Genomic DNA, 14,392 nt, shown 5'->3' on the forward strand with positions numbered 1-14,392 from the left:
TTAGCCCACCTTTACCAGACTCTCTCAGGATTGTCATCACAAGCAGAGAGAGCTCCTTATCAGTGTTTCCATCTGTTGTCCCCCTCCTGTAATTCAAGAGTAGAATGATCTTTTACTTATTCCTGAGTCTTTATGAGATGTCCTCTCTACTTCAATGTGTGTGAGAGAGAACAAGGTGTTTTCTTCCTATTTACTTTTCTTATGAAAGTCTTATTTTTGAAAGGCCTTTTCTTTCCTTGACCAATTTTTTTTCTTTCTCTTCATGCCAGAGCACTGGAGATGTGGAAGAACTGAGTAAAAGCACTAGCAACTGTCTTATCCTTGTGAAACCTGAGTAGTATTCTTTCCCAGTCCCTGTGTCTTTCACCTTGCACTTTGTCTATGCTAGATTTTTTTTAAATTGTTCAAAGAGCAGCTTGGTTTCTCCACCAACCTTAAGATAAAATGCTTCAATATCCACTTTCATAAATGCTCCTGGACTTTTAGCATGCCAAGCAGTGTCTGGATTAGGCTTAATTTCTGTATGAATGATTTCTACTCTACTGGGATAACTATTCTGATACCTGGTATTTGTGGCCCAAAATTTTGCTCAAGTGTATCACTTCAGGGAGCTCTGCAGGCACTGTGGAAGTCTTTATTTAGAGGGCTTTTCAACAAAAGCAGTTTTAATGTGAGAGAGGATGTAGACCCAGTCTTCAGTCATAGAGGATGTAGATCAGCATGATTAGTGAAAATGCCCTGATCTGTTTGTGGTTTTTCCTATCAGGTCTGCAAGAAGCCCATCAATTTTCCGGTGTATGTGGGGGTCTTCATTCCAGGGACCTTCTGCCAGTTCTGCTGAGTGACCTTAGGAAAAAGAAACCAGTTTCCTCCACCTCCCAGGTGTTCAGTCAGCTGCCCAGAACTGGGTCCATGGCAATCCCAGCTGAGGGAGGACTTGTGAGTCAGGTGCTTGCCCCTATCTAAAAATAACTAGAATTCCCCGAAGAGATAAAGGCTTTTAACATTAGCATTTTCGGGAAGGTCTGGCTACACTGTGTCTTTCTGCACAAGCAACAGCAGTTAAGCAGTAAGTCCTGGCAGAGTTTCTGTTTTGCTGGAATATCTTAGTGATGAGGGAACCCGGGGCAGCACAACTTGAAATAGCCTTGCTTGGAAAAGCCCTTTGTAATTAAAATATGGGGTCTGCTTGGATTAAATATTTGAATATTTTTTAATATTCTGAACTGATCAGCTTGCCCTTTTGTTTAGAGTGCTCTGACATTTTTATTAGAAAGATAGTGTGAAAAATCATTAATGGTAATCTACTGTCCATGACTACCAAGCAAAGATCATGTTGTTTTTTCTCTGCAGTATAAAGGCCAACTGCATTGAAGTGGATCATTTTATGTGATTACTAGCTGCATCCATCTTCGTATTCAGGCTGGCTGATGGCTATAAATACAAACACTTAAGTGTTTCTCTGAATGGTGATAGGCTGAATCTCTGAACTTCAGTTTATTTTTCCTTCTCAGTATAAGGGTTCAAGATGACCCTGATGTACAACAGCATCTCATGCTTCCCCTCCATGTAGATTTACATAGCACATATGTGTGCACATTATGGCCACAAGTCATTTTTCTTTTTAAAATCTGCTTCCTTCTTGACTATGTTCCTTACACATTTCACTGCATTTTCCTCCTGTGAATTTATGAAGGCATGTTTACACCTGAGTGCTATTTTGGATAAGAAGATATCTTTAAAAGAACAGTAATAGAAGAGGAATTTCTACTCTGTCTATCTTCTGCCCATCCACCTTCTTTGTCTCCCAGATCATATATGCAGCAAAAAAACTAGGAGCGGCACGGATACCATGGTGATACTCCAAAGCAGAACAGTTTGGAACCAGAGGAAAACCACACATGCACATCTACTCTATACCACCAGACTCTTTTACTCTTGGGTTTGTTCTGATGTCAGTATGTTGGTACAGATGTCCTCGGGGGATGTCCATATTGTATAACTAGATGTGTGCATTATGTCTTTCCTCTGTCAGATGTGTTTAATGGCTTTGTATTTTGGCAAAGTCACCAGGTAGCAGAAGGTGTTTGCAGAACTTATGGCAAGCCTTTCATTGAGCCTTGATAGCAGGATTTCCATGTCGATGCATGCCATATATTTGTATCTGGACACAGCCATAGGTTGTCCTTTTATGCTGTCCCTCTTAGACTCTGCTGAGCTGTTTTTCTGGGTATATTTTCTCTGCACTTGTTGCTAAGAAGAATCAGTTAGCTGTGAATGCGTATGCTTGTGAAATCCCCTCCCTACTGAAGCTAACAGGTTTAGTTGCTATGTGCGTGCAAAAAACAGGTAAGAAATGTTGTTGTGTTAAAGTGGAGGCCTGTTTCCTCATCATGTGTCAGGCTTCTGTGTTTCGTGCTAGCAATTGGAGATGCAGCGATCACAGCTAGCAAGCTGAAGTGTTCTCTGTGTGCCACAGTGTTCTGCAGAAATTTCTTCTAGCTCATGGATATTTCATAGCAGGGCAATTTACTGTCTTGTGAAGAAAGAACAAGGCGTGTTTTGGCTTTGAGTATACAGAATCCTTTATTGTATACGACAATATTGTAGCAATTTTTCCGATTTTAGCCCAGAAAGTTTTGACTTCTATCACTTTAGTATCTACATATTCTTATGGACTTCTGTGTCTCAATTTTGCAGTTTGGTCCTCGTGATTAAAGTACACCTAGACTTGTTTCAGGATAAAAATCCTTTGTTAAGCTTCTGGTAAGGAATATAATATCACTTTTTCCTTTCCTGTTGTTGAGAGTGAGCAAGTGAGACATGCATGGGAGGAGATGGGGACTGGGGAGAGGAGGCAACCATCTCGTGTAATTACATGAGAATATTTGCGGTACGTACATTCTCTGCAGGAGATTTTTAAATACAGATGAAACTAATGAATCTTCTGTTCATCAAGCCTAGCAATACGTGTTAAGTCTTCTAACTGAAATCTGTACAACAGATTTAAAAATCATTATTAAGCCTTCAAAATGTCACAAATATTCAAAGGCAAAGAGGCCAGTTTACATCTTTAAATTATATTGCATTCAGGGATGCATTATTTCAGGAGCTTGTCCAAGACACCACACTGTCACAGCTTCATTGCTTCAAATGTCACTTCAAGTAGGAGCAGTTTTTATAACTACACAGTAAACTCAAGATGGCTTAATGGAAATGATTTCTTCATGTGTCAAAATGACCCCTTTGTTTCTCATTTTACTCTTTTGTTGCCTGCAGCTAATCTGCTTTTTGGGTTATCAGATCCAAGCATCTTACAATGCTGACTCTAGCAGCGTATTCAGCTGGAATGCTGCCTTTTGTTTACTGGTTTCACCAGGCCTCCAGTGCTTTCTTTGGTCATCTGGTGGCTCCACTAATGTGATTTGCACTCCCAGGCTCTGCAGGTAGTCATGGACTTTTATAAGGGAATTAGAGGAAAGCCTGCCACCCTGGTTGCTAATGAATCCACAGGGTATTTCTTGTTTGTGTTTTGTTTTTCCAGCTTTTTTTTTTTTTTTTTTTTTTTTTTTGGAAAGCAGACCATGATCTGTTTTCGGTTTTATAGATTTTTTTTTTTTTTCTCTGCTCGGACTTCAGTTCATAAAGTTGCTTTACCTGGCTGTGGTGACATTCATTTTGCTTTAAATAGAAATACCAAATCCTGTTGATCAGAACGTGCATTTGGGGTTTTCTCAGGATTTGTAAATACAGAAAAATAGATGGCTACACAAATATGCAAAACCTCTTTATTACAATAAATAATATATAAAAATTGTTCCTCGTACTAGTAGATGTAGTAAGGAGAGGCAAACCTCCACCTTCATGAAAATTCTTTCTATTAAAATAGCAAATGTTGGTATATGGAGGGAAGTTGAAGTGTTTTGCTAATGAGGCTGCAGCTGGAATCGTAAATTTTGCAAGCACACCAGAAGTAGATGCAAGTTTAGAAACACCCTCAGTGCGGTCTTATAATTTCGAGCCAGTGAAGGACATAATCAAGTAAATAACCTATTACAGTTTTTGCAAAAGTGCACAGATCTGTAGTTATACTGAAGGTTGTTTTGTTTTTTTTTAATATATGAAAAGAGTATACTCAGAAGAGAAAATATGCTCAAACCATTTTGTACTCTTTTTCTAAAGTAGAGGAGAGTTTCAGGCTGAGGAGTTGAGTAGAATGTCAGATGCTGAGTAAGATGCCATTCCTTCTTACATCCACAACCTCTTCCTTAAGTATCCTTGTGGATTTGAGTGGGGACTAATATAGTGATTAGGTTTTTTTTCAGATTACCCTTGCAGTTTTGCTAGGGCCAGAATTTGGCTTGCACAAAACCAAGCACAATGCCAATGTTTTTAAAGCTTCCTGCTAGTCTAATTCAGACTCACCCTACAGTGGCAGGATCTGCATGTTTTTATCTTTTCATAAAATATTTTTCATCGGTTTCTGTTGCTTTAGAATGGAAGATACCAAATCTGTGATAAAAACAAAATCTGAAAAGGACTTTGGAAATAAACGGGCCCTTTCCATGCAAAAATAGATAATATTCAATCTATTCTTATTGTTATTTACCTTGAGAGCAAGCCTATCTGTTTATCCAAGTCTGAGAATTTGAACTGCTAAGAGTTGCGTCACTGATATGTGGTTTATGGCGTTCAGTCTTAAGAGTAGAAGAAAGCTTTAGAAAAACTGAAGTACATACGCATGTTTCAGTGCCCTTGCTTTGTGCTGTTCTGTGATGTTGATGCTGTAGGATTTATCTGTGATGTTTGGAGGAGGTGTATGTTTCATTTATACATGCATGTGTTTATATTTTTAACATGTTAACTGAGTATCTAAGCATTAATTTCTGTTCAAAGAATGTCAGTAAAGTTGTGGAGTTCGTGTTTCTACTTCAGGAAAAATCATGTAGAAATTCAGGTGCAGGGTTTTTAATAGTGGGCATATAAAGCAAAGGTATATCGATTGAGTTTTACTAGACTGACAGCAGCACTGAAGGTCCTTGTGACCCAGAAGTTTGTGACCCATGAAATATCCATTTTCCTTCTATTGGTAATGTATCTAGAAGTACAGAGGACTGAAAAATGCATCCTGTGTGACCTAAAACACATTGATTATCTACAATTGGAAAATTATTTTGGGCTTATTGCTAAAAATATGTTTGATACTAGTAAATATAAGGGATAGGCTTAAATTATATTCTTAAACAAATGTTCCCTCAGCACAAATTCACTAAGGCAACAGCTGATACTTACAGGTATGAATAAGATCCATTACATTTTTCTTTAAAATGCTGATTTCAGATGCATGGCCATTTTGCTGATTCAGCTTCATCAGCTTGGATGCCAGTGAGCAGAAATCAAAATTTTGCTTTATAAATAGTACTTGTGTCTGATTGAAGGAGATAAATGACAGTGAGGAATTGGGCAGGGTTATTTCTAAAAATGGTAAATATCCAAGGTTCCTGAAAACGAGCCTGTAACACACACATACACCAGCAGGCAGATTTTACAGCTCTGTCCAGAGCACAGAAGGAAGATAAATCATGGCCACCCCCCTCTCATTTTTGAAATGGTTCAACCCTGGGGTTTAGCTGAAGGACTTAAGGAGTTTTTGAAGTGCAAATAGACTGGTGAAGAGTAAACCTTTTCAGAGTTTCATTTAGATGGATTTTTTTTTTTTCTATGTGGATTTCTGGCACCAGCTGACATCTGGAAGGCCACAGGATTTTTTTGTTTTTGATCAATCAAGCAAGCAGAACTTGCCATGGGGGTGTACGTTCTCTGCATACATATTGATCCTATTGTGTTTAAAAGTAGTTAATTTAATCGGGGCTTTTTGAAACCTTCCTCGGTAAGACTTGCATTAATGGAGCTGTCATTTCAAGGTCATGTTCCAGTGTCAATAACTTAGTGGTAATGACAGAAGTTACCTGTAAGTTTAATACCAATATTTTAGTTATTCCATGTTAAAATTGCATTGAATAAGAACTAATTTTATATACATGCATGTAAAAATGTTCAGTTTCAATTGAAAAATGTTGCTTTCATTAAATGAGAGATTTTCAAAGCAGTTTGGTGTTACTGAACACGTTAATACCAACAGTTGTGTTACTATTCACTGCTGTTTGGATTAGTACTCTTAGCCTGCCCTGTTGCATAGGGAGTTTGACTCCAAGAACCTATTTTGCACCTTGTCTCTTCTAGCAAAATGGTTGTAATGTCAGAGTTTTTATTCAGGGCTCTTTCTGGTAGTTTTGACCTTTTACCTCACACTTTGTCTTGTTTAAAAGCAGCAGTGTGCAGAAGATGGATTGCATATTAACTATAAACACTTCTTGCTACTGTGATAAATATTTGGAGATACAATGTGTAAGGACTGTCTGTATGATAAGATGCCCATCTGAGTGCAGAGTATAGATTTTATAAGGCAGGATACAGTTAACTACTTTTTGGTCCATATCTGAAGATCTTAGCATCAAGTATTTCAGATGAAAGCATTATATATTTTCAAGATTTTTCCTGTGAGGATATTAACTGCAGACTTTGTTATTTGCTGCTTTGATTTGATTGGGTTGGAAGGAGCTTCAGAAAGTTATCCCAGACATGGTGACACTCAAGGTACATTTGTGTTGGTGGCGAAAATTGGATTCAGCTGCCATGGCAGAATGTGCCTGTAAACCTCCCAAACTCAGTTTTCTCATTGCTTTTCTTGGTAGTTGAGGCATGCCTTGAGCCCTGATACTTGCTGAGGACTGGGGTTCCGGAGCAATGTGTACTGAGCCAGCTGGGTTGTGAGGTAGAAAGCGGAGTCTTGCATACAACTCTTTCAATCATGTACCAATAATTATCTTCTGTAGAGTTTCCTATATGTAAGTGTTTTCCCCAGTTGAATGGGATTTCATCAAAGATTTCAGTGCCACATCACTCGGTGGCTCAGAATGGGAGAGGAACTCTAAAGGTGGTATGGGGTCCAGAGTTGGGATCTTCTTTAGAAGGACCAAACTTGACTGGTTGTTAGTTTAATTTCCATATATTGGACATCCAAAACAGTACTGTATGGCATACTACAGGAAAATCACCTATATTAAAAAATGGTGTATTTATACCTTACTTCTGTACTTACAGTCTGGTGGATTGATGTTGGCTATGATATGAGAGCACAATAGAAAGATTCCAGATCAGGATAGGGACCTAAAATCGTAACTCATCACAAATTAATAAATATGGCTAAATACAATTAATAAATAAGGCTAAAGTGCATATTGTGATTTTTCCCAGACTTTACACTGAACAGAAGACGTTTGGTTAATAGGCCCCCTATCTTTGTTTTACACTCTAGCTTTTATGTCCATTAAAATCACATGCTGTCGATCTCATGTACTGTAATGATGGTTATTTCCTGCAGTGTCTGAAAACTGATCGTGAGAATCTGTTTAAAGCTTTGCTGAGAAAGAAGGGAATTCTTTGTGTCTCACTATAGAGAAGGGATTCCCAGCATTTGTGCGTCACTTCAGCGAGTATGTCACTGGGAGATGCTAGTATGACCTTTACTTTGTTAAGTAAGAGATTTCTAGCACCACCCAGGACTCTTCTCTCTTCAAAAAGTCTTGTTCCACCAACTGGATAGAGAATTTTGTGCATATTTCAAGTCAGCAGTTTTTGCTTCTGTCTTATTAGGCATAGAGTGCGGATCTTCGTTTAGAAACAGACATCATTCTGTAGACAGGTATGTGGGTGTTGGCTGGAAAATCTATCATTCTAATTTAATTTTTTTTCTAAATGGTGTGTGCTCAAATGTCAAAACACTGGGGGGCTGTTACTGGCAAATTACAGATTTATTAAGCGACATTAAAGTAATCTTACTCTGGCTACAGTATGCTTTCGTCAAGGGCACAGGCTTGCACAATGGTTCTGAATTCCTGTAGAATTTAACTGAGCAACAGCTGGTCTGTAGGATGTGTAGATTTTAACAAGGTAATGTTTGTGTTTTGGCGAAGTACTTGTGTGACATGCTGCTGAAACTGTTTCAAAGTGCCTTCTTCCTGCATTCAAGTCTGTAGGGATCCTGAGACAGTTTTTGTGTGAAATTTCTCCACTTTCTCTGTACCTCTTGATTTTATCACAGGTAAATTCTACAAAATTCTTCCATGGGGTATTAGGAAAAGAAAAAAAGAAAATAAAAAGGCCATCAACAACACTAACTACAGCTACAACAGAAAGAATACTCTTTTTGGCCTTTAATTGCGTCAGATTCCTGTTCTCCGCAAGTGGGGTTTTTTGGTTGTGGGGTTTTTTTTTTCCCCACTTGAGAGACATTTATGGTGCTGTGTCCGTCAGGATAACCCTGTCTTAGGGTTGAAGTTGTATTTCTCCCTGAGTTCCTAGAGGTGATGTTCTTTTTTGTTCACTCAGCAGTATGGTCATTCCTGAGAGCATCTGTCACTTTAGGCATTGTAAGATGGATGAGTCTCAAGTGAACTGCTGGTTGAAGCAAATGGTGAAAATAAGAAAAGACAAGGGGGTTGGGGGTCTTCAGAGGGGACAGACAACAAGGAAGCACTGTTAGAAATCAAAAGTAAACCAGGCTGTAGTGGAAGAAAGAGCCAAGATGGATCACATGTTAGCAGATCCCACAGGTCTTGGAAACGAAGATTGGTGGCTGATGAATTCAGAGGAGATCTTCTGCGTCTTGACAAAAATGCTGCTGATTTGTTTCCTACTTCCAGCAGATGATCTGAACATCAGATGAAGAAATTGGGTTTTTGTCACATTGTGTTGTAAGGTTAGGAAAAATTAATGCTGCCAATAATCAGAAAAAGAGTTAGTGATATTTTGTGTGTCTTAAATATTACGTAAGAATCTGTCAGTACTGAGTGGGCACGTAACAGTATAAAACCAAAACAGCATATCGACAGTTTAACTTTTGGAAAAAAACAGTAAACTTAAAATTTGTAGCCATTTGTATTTCAGAAGGTACTTAATGTTTTTAAAAGAGGGAAGATTCACTACAGCATCTCTGATTTAGCTGGACTAATTGAATTAGACATTTTAACAGAAAGAAAGTGATGTAAAAAGCCGCACATAAGCCCCAAGAAAACTCCCCCCCAAGCCACTGACAAGCAAATCCACCCCCCACCCACCCCAAAGCTGAGCAAAGGTCTGTGTTTGCAAAAGCAGCCGGCTAAGGACAAAAGGCACTTACATCCCAGTGTGTATCATGGTTTGGGAAGGGTCCAGGAGGATCTTGGCTTGAAAAATTATTTTGTCACACTATTGGCATTGGTCCATAAGGGGAAGCCCTGGTTGAAAGGCGAAGAAATTAAGATGATTAGAAGCTTTAAAGCTTCACAAACGGTGGAGTATCTCTCTTCTCAATGGATGTAAATAATAGATGAAAGACCAAGAGTGACAACAAAGGATCAGGGCGTTTAAGAGAATGTGTGCAGCCTGAATAGAGGTCTGTGGCCTAGGGCCAAAGGTCTTAGCTTTGAGTGTAATTAGAAGAAAATACAAAAATGTCATTACTAGCAGGTGAAATGTTCAGCACGTGTCTGAAAAATAGCAATTTCAGAGCCAGGAGCTGTTGGAATTGGATTACTGACATTCTGCAATCATTGAAGTCTCTGCAGAGCCCTACAGTTTGGTTGGGAGCTGTGTGTGTTAACCTTGTTGGCCATCTGCAGTGGATTCACTGTTAGCATGGCAGGGATGCACAGTGCAGGGTAGCATCGGTGGTTCCTGACAATAGAGTTGTTTAATGTCTTTCCTCAGAACACAACAATCCTACCCAAAACCTGTCCTGAGTGAGAGGTGAGGGTTATAGCTGCTGTCTTAAATGGGCTGATTTTTAAAAATGGGAGGAGGGGGAGGAAGCTTAAAGCTGTATTGCTTTTAATTTTAACACCTAGGTTTTGAGGTTTTGGTGTACAGCTGAAAGAGTCGCATTCATTCTGGTTTTGACAGCAGACCCAAGGCTGTGGTTCCAGCTTTAAGCCTAAAATCCCATTTGTGAGCAACAGGGAAAATTCCTTTAAATCTTTTGGCAAAATATTGTCCATTTCTATTGAGAAACCAAACCAGCTTGTGTGCCTAAGAAAGTCTTGTTGAAGTCCAGTCAATGATAACTTAATTTAAAGCTTTTCCTGATGTTAATTACTGTTCTGTACAGCCCTAGGTATTTTAGGAGTTCTCTTCTGCCTGCTGCTTGCTACACCATTGTTGCCATTCTTTGGGGTATTTCAGGTGTATTCTCTTTTATAAACTGCAATTTCTGTTAGAAATATTTTCACTTAAATACCTTAATGGGATGTCAGATAGGAAAGCAACCAGCTAATTCTGATTTCATTTTGAACATTGGTCTCCAGTTTAGCATAGATAACTGCTCACCCATTTAGTTTGTTTCTTTCTAACCAACAGTAAAATAATTATTTCTACATTATCATCTGTTTTTTATGTTATTGTAACAGTTAATTTTCTCATACTGATGTGCTAAGTTCCTAATATTTCATATAGTGACTTCGGTGCCAAAAATGTACAGATTCTGTGACAAACTTGTACTTCTAGTAGAATGGAGAGAAGCAGCCATGCAGCTTCAACCACATATTCCTATAAACAAAAAGATGCTTTTTTAAGTGGTAAGCCCTCCTTTCCCCACCCCAGTTCAGTTTTTGCCCTAGACCAGGTTTAGACCCAGGTTTTGTTGGCTTGTTATAAACTATACGCTGGCACAAGTAATTTTGATTTTTTTCTTCTTTCTTATTTTTCAGCTGTTCAGGAGTTTTAAACAACTTCGCAGCAAGACTTCACAAACTCTTAGCTGTATCCTTTAATCATGACTGCATTTCAAATAGGTTAAAAGGAATCTGAGAAGGTACCGTACTTGTCTTTCCTAATAGACAATACGCTGTATGTTTGTGTTCAGCATCTGCACTTTCATTGCCATTGACTGCATTTTAGGAACAGTGTGGACTGTAAATAATGATTTTATTTTTGCTTTGGGCATGTACAATGTCGAAGTTCTTAAAAAATCTTGAAATCCAGTTCATATAATTAAACAGCCTTCACCAAAGAGGGCTGATTTGTACTTCCATTTTTTTCTTATATATTCACAATGAGGTCAACGTCATTATTTAATGACAGTTCTTTTGAAGCTGTTTTACTTAGAAGCACTGCAAATACCTAAGCAACTAGCTAAATATATGTTTTATGCACTTGGAGGGTGGATGTTTGTTTGTTTCTTTGCCCTCTTGAAGGGTTTAAAACAAATGGGAAGAAGAATGCAGATCTTTGTAACGATCGAGATAGATTTGTGCTTCCAGCTGAGATTCTCACACATCTTTTTTTCTGACTTCTTAAAGGGGGGAGGCTTGTCTCAGTATACAATATTGGGCTCGCATAGTTTCTTGTTGCATTTAAATAGCCAGCGTACGGAGAAGGCTGAAGATCTATTCTTGCTTTATGACCTGTTGTATCCCTGGGGCAAGGGCAGCGCTGAGCAGAGCAAGGGGGTCATGGCCACAGCTCAGGTTCTGAGTGGTGCTTGTGGGTTCCCAAAACCTGCCTACAGGAACATTTTGCTTGGCAACATCTGGAACATGGTAGAAGTCTGGAAGAGGGGGGAACCTCCAGGATTTTGCTTTGCCAGGTGCTAGGAGGAAGCAACATTAGCCTTTTTGATGGGGGGGGAGAGGCAGATTCTGTGGCCCTGAAGTTAGGCTAAACAATTGCCGAGGTCAAAGGACAGCTGAGTGCGGTCAATGAGACACCCTGGGGTGTATTTTGTTACTTAGTAAAAGGAGCAGCATCCTAAAACCCTAAAGGATTCTCTTGAAAATCTGTGTTGTGAAAAGGTTTTATGAGTCTGATGGCAAAAAGTGCTGATTTAGCTAAGGAATGCTTGCTTTTGTCTAAATGAAAGGCTAATCCTTACCAAATGTTGGCAGCTATTATAGTGCAGTCAATGCAGGTCTGAAAGGACAGTTAGAGTAGAAGTGTACTTTGGGATTCCAAATGTTTATCATTTTAATGGTTCCATAACTGAAAAGATTTCTGAACTTTCACCTTTGATCCCTAAATTTATACCATGAGCAAAATATTTGAAAAAGTAAAAAGTAAAAACCTTCACTTATAAATTAAAAGACTGTTCCTTAGGGAGCTGCACCTGCCCAGTTATGCTATATTCGCTGACAAATTCGCTTGAGATTATCAGGATACTGCCTAGTTTAAACTATAACTTCTTTTAATCTGCTAACACTTATTAACTGGTTGAAAAAAATGCGGGTTTTTTCTGGTCTTGAGCAATTTTTGCTGTTCTTGTTCCAATGCTCACAAAAAACGCTAAAGAATGGGTTTTGAGTAATTAATTCCTGTAATTTGTTTAGCATTATCTTCCTTTAAAGCAGCAGCTTATTAACACTTAACATTTGTCATAGAAACAGATAAGAAATCAATGTCAGAGCCAAGACCTTGTAAATAACCCGAAAGGAAATGTAATAATGGCTGTCTTCACCAGAGAGGTGGGGGGGGAAGGACCAGGCATGTGGTAGAAAAGATTCAGTGCTTTTTGTTTTTCTTCAGAAGGGGGGGGTTGCTGCAAGACACAATCCGGGGCCTCCGACTCTTTGGCCCTACTGTCTTACACAAACACTCATTGTTGTATTAGGAAGAAGAAGATATTTGGGAGCCGGCGGTGGTGGTGTTTTTATAGTGACTAACCCGGTGTTTCACCATGATCTTTGAAAGAACACTGTAAGAAGAGTGAAAAAGAATAAATTGCATAATTTTCAAGGGGAAAAAAATGAGCAAAGAAGTTGACAATTTTTTGTTTTTTTGAAAGAAACATGCTTGCAAAATATAGCTCTCTGAAGAGCTTAATTTTTAAACTCTTTAGAAGTACTCTATACAGATGCTTAGCATTGATTTATGTCAAGGTTAAGGCACCTTTAAACAAATAAAGTTGGAAATGGATAAACCTACTAAAATACAAATTGCCTATTAAACACCGAAGATGTTTGTATAGCATTCAGGTTGCTACAAAACTGACACGTCTTGAAATTCTCCTGATAACCCCTTTTAAACTCATCAGGAAATGATAGCATGTGTGTTTGAGGGGAGACGAGGGAGCAGCCAGATAGGATAGAGATGGAAGGTCAGGCCTTAACTTTGACTTTTTAGGCTTCAGCTTCATGCTTTTGCCATAAGGCAATAATAAATGAAGAAAGGATTAAGGTGATTTATTTATCAATGAGATTGGACTGGCTTTTGCTGTAGGAACTCAATGAGATGTCTGTTTGAGTCTATTTTCAGCTTTATCCCTATAAACAATAAATATCACATTTTACATATATATCTATATGAAATTAAGGGCTATATAAAATAAACTGTATAATAAAACCACTTAGAGAAATACATAGTTGAGCTATAATGGTGCATTTTGTTTGTAACCGTAGAATTTAATTACTCTAAGTAAAATGGAAGTATATGGATTATTAAGATTTTTTCCTCATCTACTGGAGAAAATTGTTTTGTATCTATAAAGTGTTTATTTATGAGGTGGGGTTTTTTTCAAGCGGATTTTAGCCCACAGTGAGAATTTCATGCATAGTATTTATATTCTACTGTGGCAGCAGTCACAGAAAAATATTATGAGCACTAGTTTCTTGAGTGTCAGTATTTACTGGAAGTTTTATATGTATGCCTTCAAGAATGCATAGAACCTGTGAATTTTCTGTGTTATTGACTCACTAAACCATAATAGCAGCTTTGGGAATCAAGATTGCCTCTGCTAGCATGTTTATATTGCAGGTAAATTAAGTTCAGCCTGTAAACGTCATTAAGACTTTTCCTTTTGGGAGAAAAACAAGTAGAAAAGCACATCTAATGTCTCCAACAAATAATGTAATTTATTATAATTTTTTCTTCTTCCAAGATGTAAAGACCCCATACACAATTTATCATAGTGGGTGATGAGTTGCATCACAGAACAAATAAAAGCATTAGAAAGGTTTTTCTTTGCCAGACCTAAATGGCATTATAAAAATGCCATCTGTGGATATTTTTTCCCACAAATACCAATTGGGATTCCTGAGTATCTAGAAAAGGTAGCTTGAGTGTCCAAGCTCTTCTTTGTAGATATATCCCTGGATGTGATGTTAAAGTTTTGTTCTGTCGATTCTCTGTTTGTTGCAAATTTCATCTTAACTGAAATCTGGGATGTTGCAGAAGGCCCAGTAGTGATGTGCATCTTTGATCTCAAACAGGGGTTGCCTCTGGTGTTTTCAGAGATTCTGGACAGAGCTTTGTTTATTTTACAGAAGAATTTGTGGTATTCTGGGGAGGGGAGAAAGCAGAGTCA

General features: G+C 38.3%; 1 protein-coding gene across 3 annotated transcripts in view; it reads left to right on the forward strand.

The window, feature by feature from the left end:
* GREB1L (GREB1 like retinoic acid receptor coactivator) overlaps positions 1 to 14,392 on the forward strand; it is a 145,202-nt gene that overhangs the window by 51,619 nt on the left and 79,191 nt on the right. For all 3 annotated transcript variants that reach the window (XM_052787420.1, XM_052787422.1, XM_052787421.1), the window contains exon 2: positions 10,806 to 10,909. The gene's annotated coding sequence lies outside the window, so the exon portion shown is untranslated. The remainder of the gene's footprint in view (positions 1 to 10,805; positions 10,910 to 14,392) is intronic.

The sequence above is a fragment of the Harpia harpyja genome, chromosome 5, assembly GCF_026419915.1.
Source record: "Harpia harpyja isolate bHarHar1 chromosome 5, bHarHar1 primary haplotype, whole genome shotgun sequence".
Classification (NCBI taxonomy): domain Eukaryota; kingdom Metazoa; phylum Chordata; class Aves; order Accipitriformes; family Accipitridae; genus Harpia; species Harpia harpyja.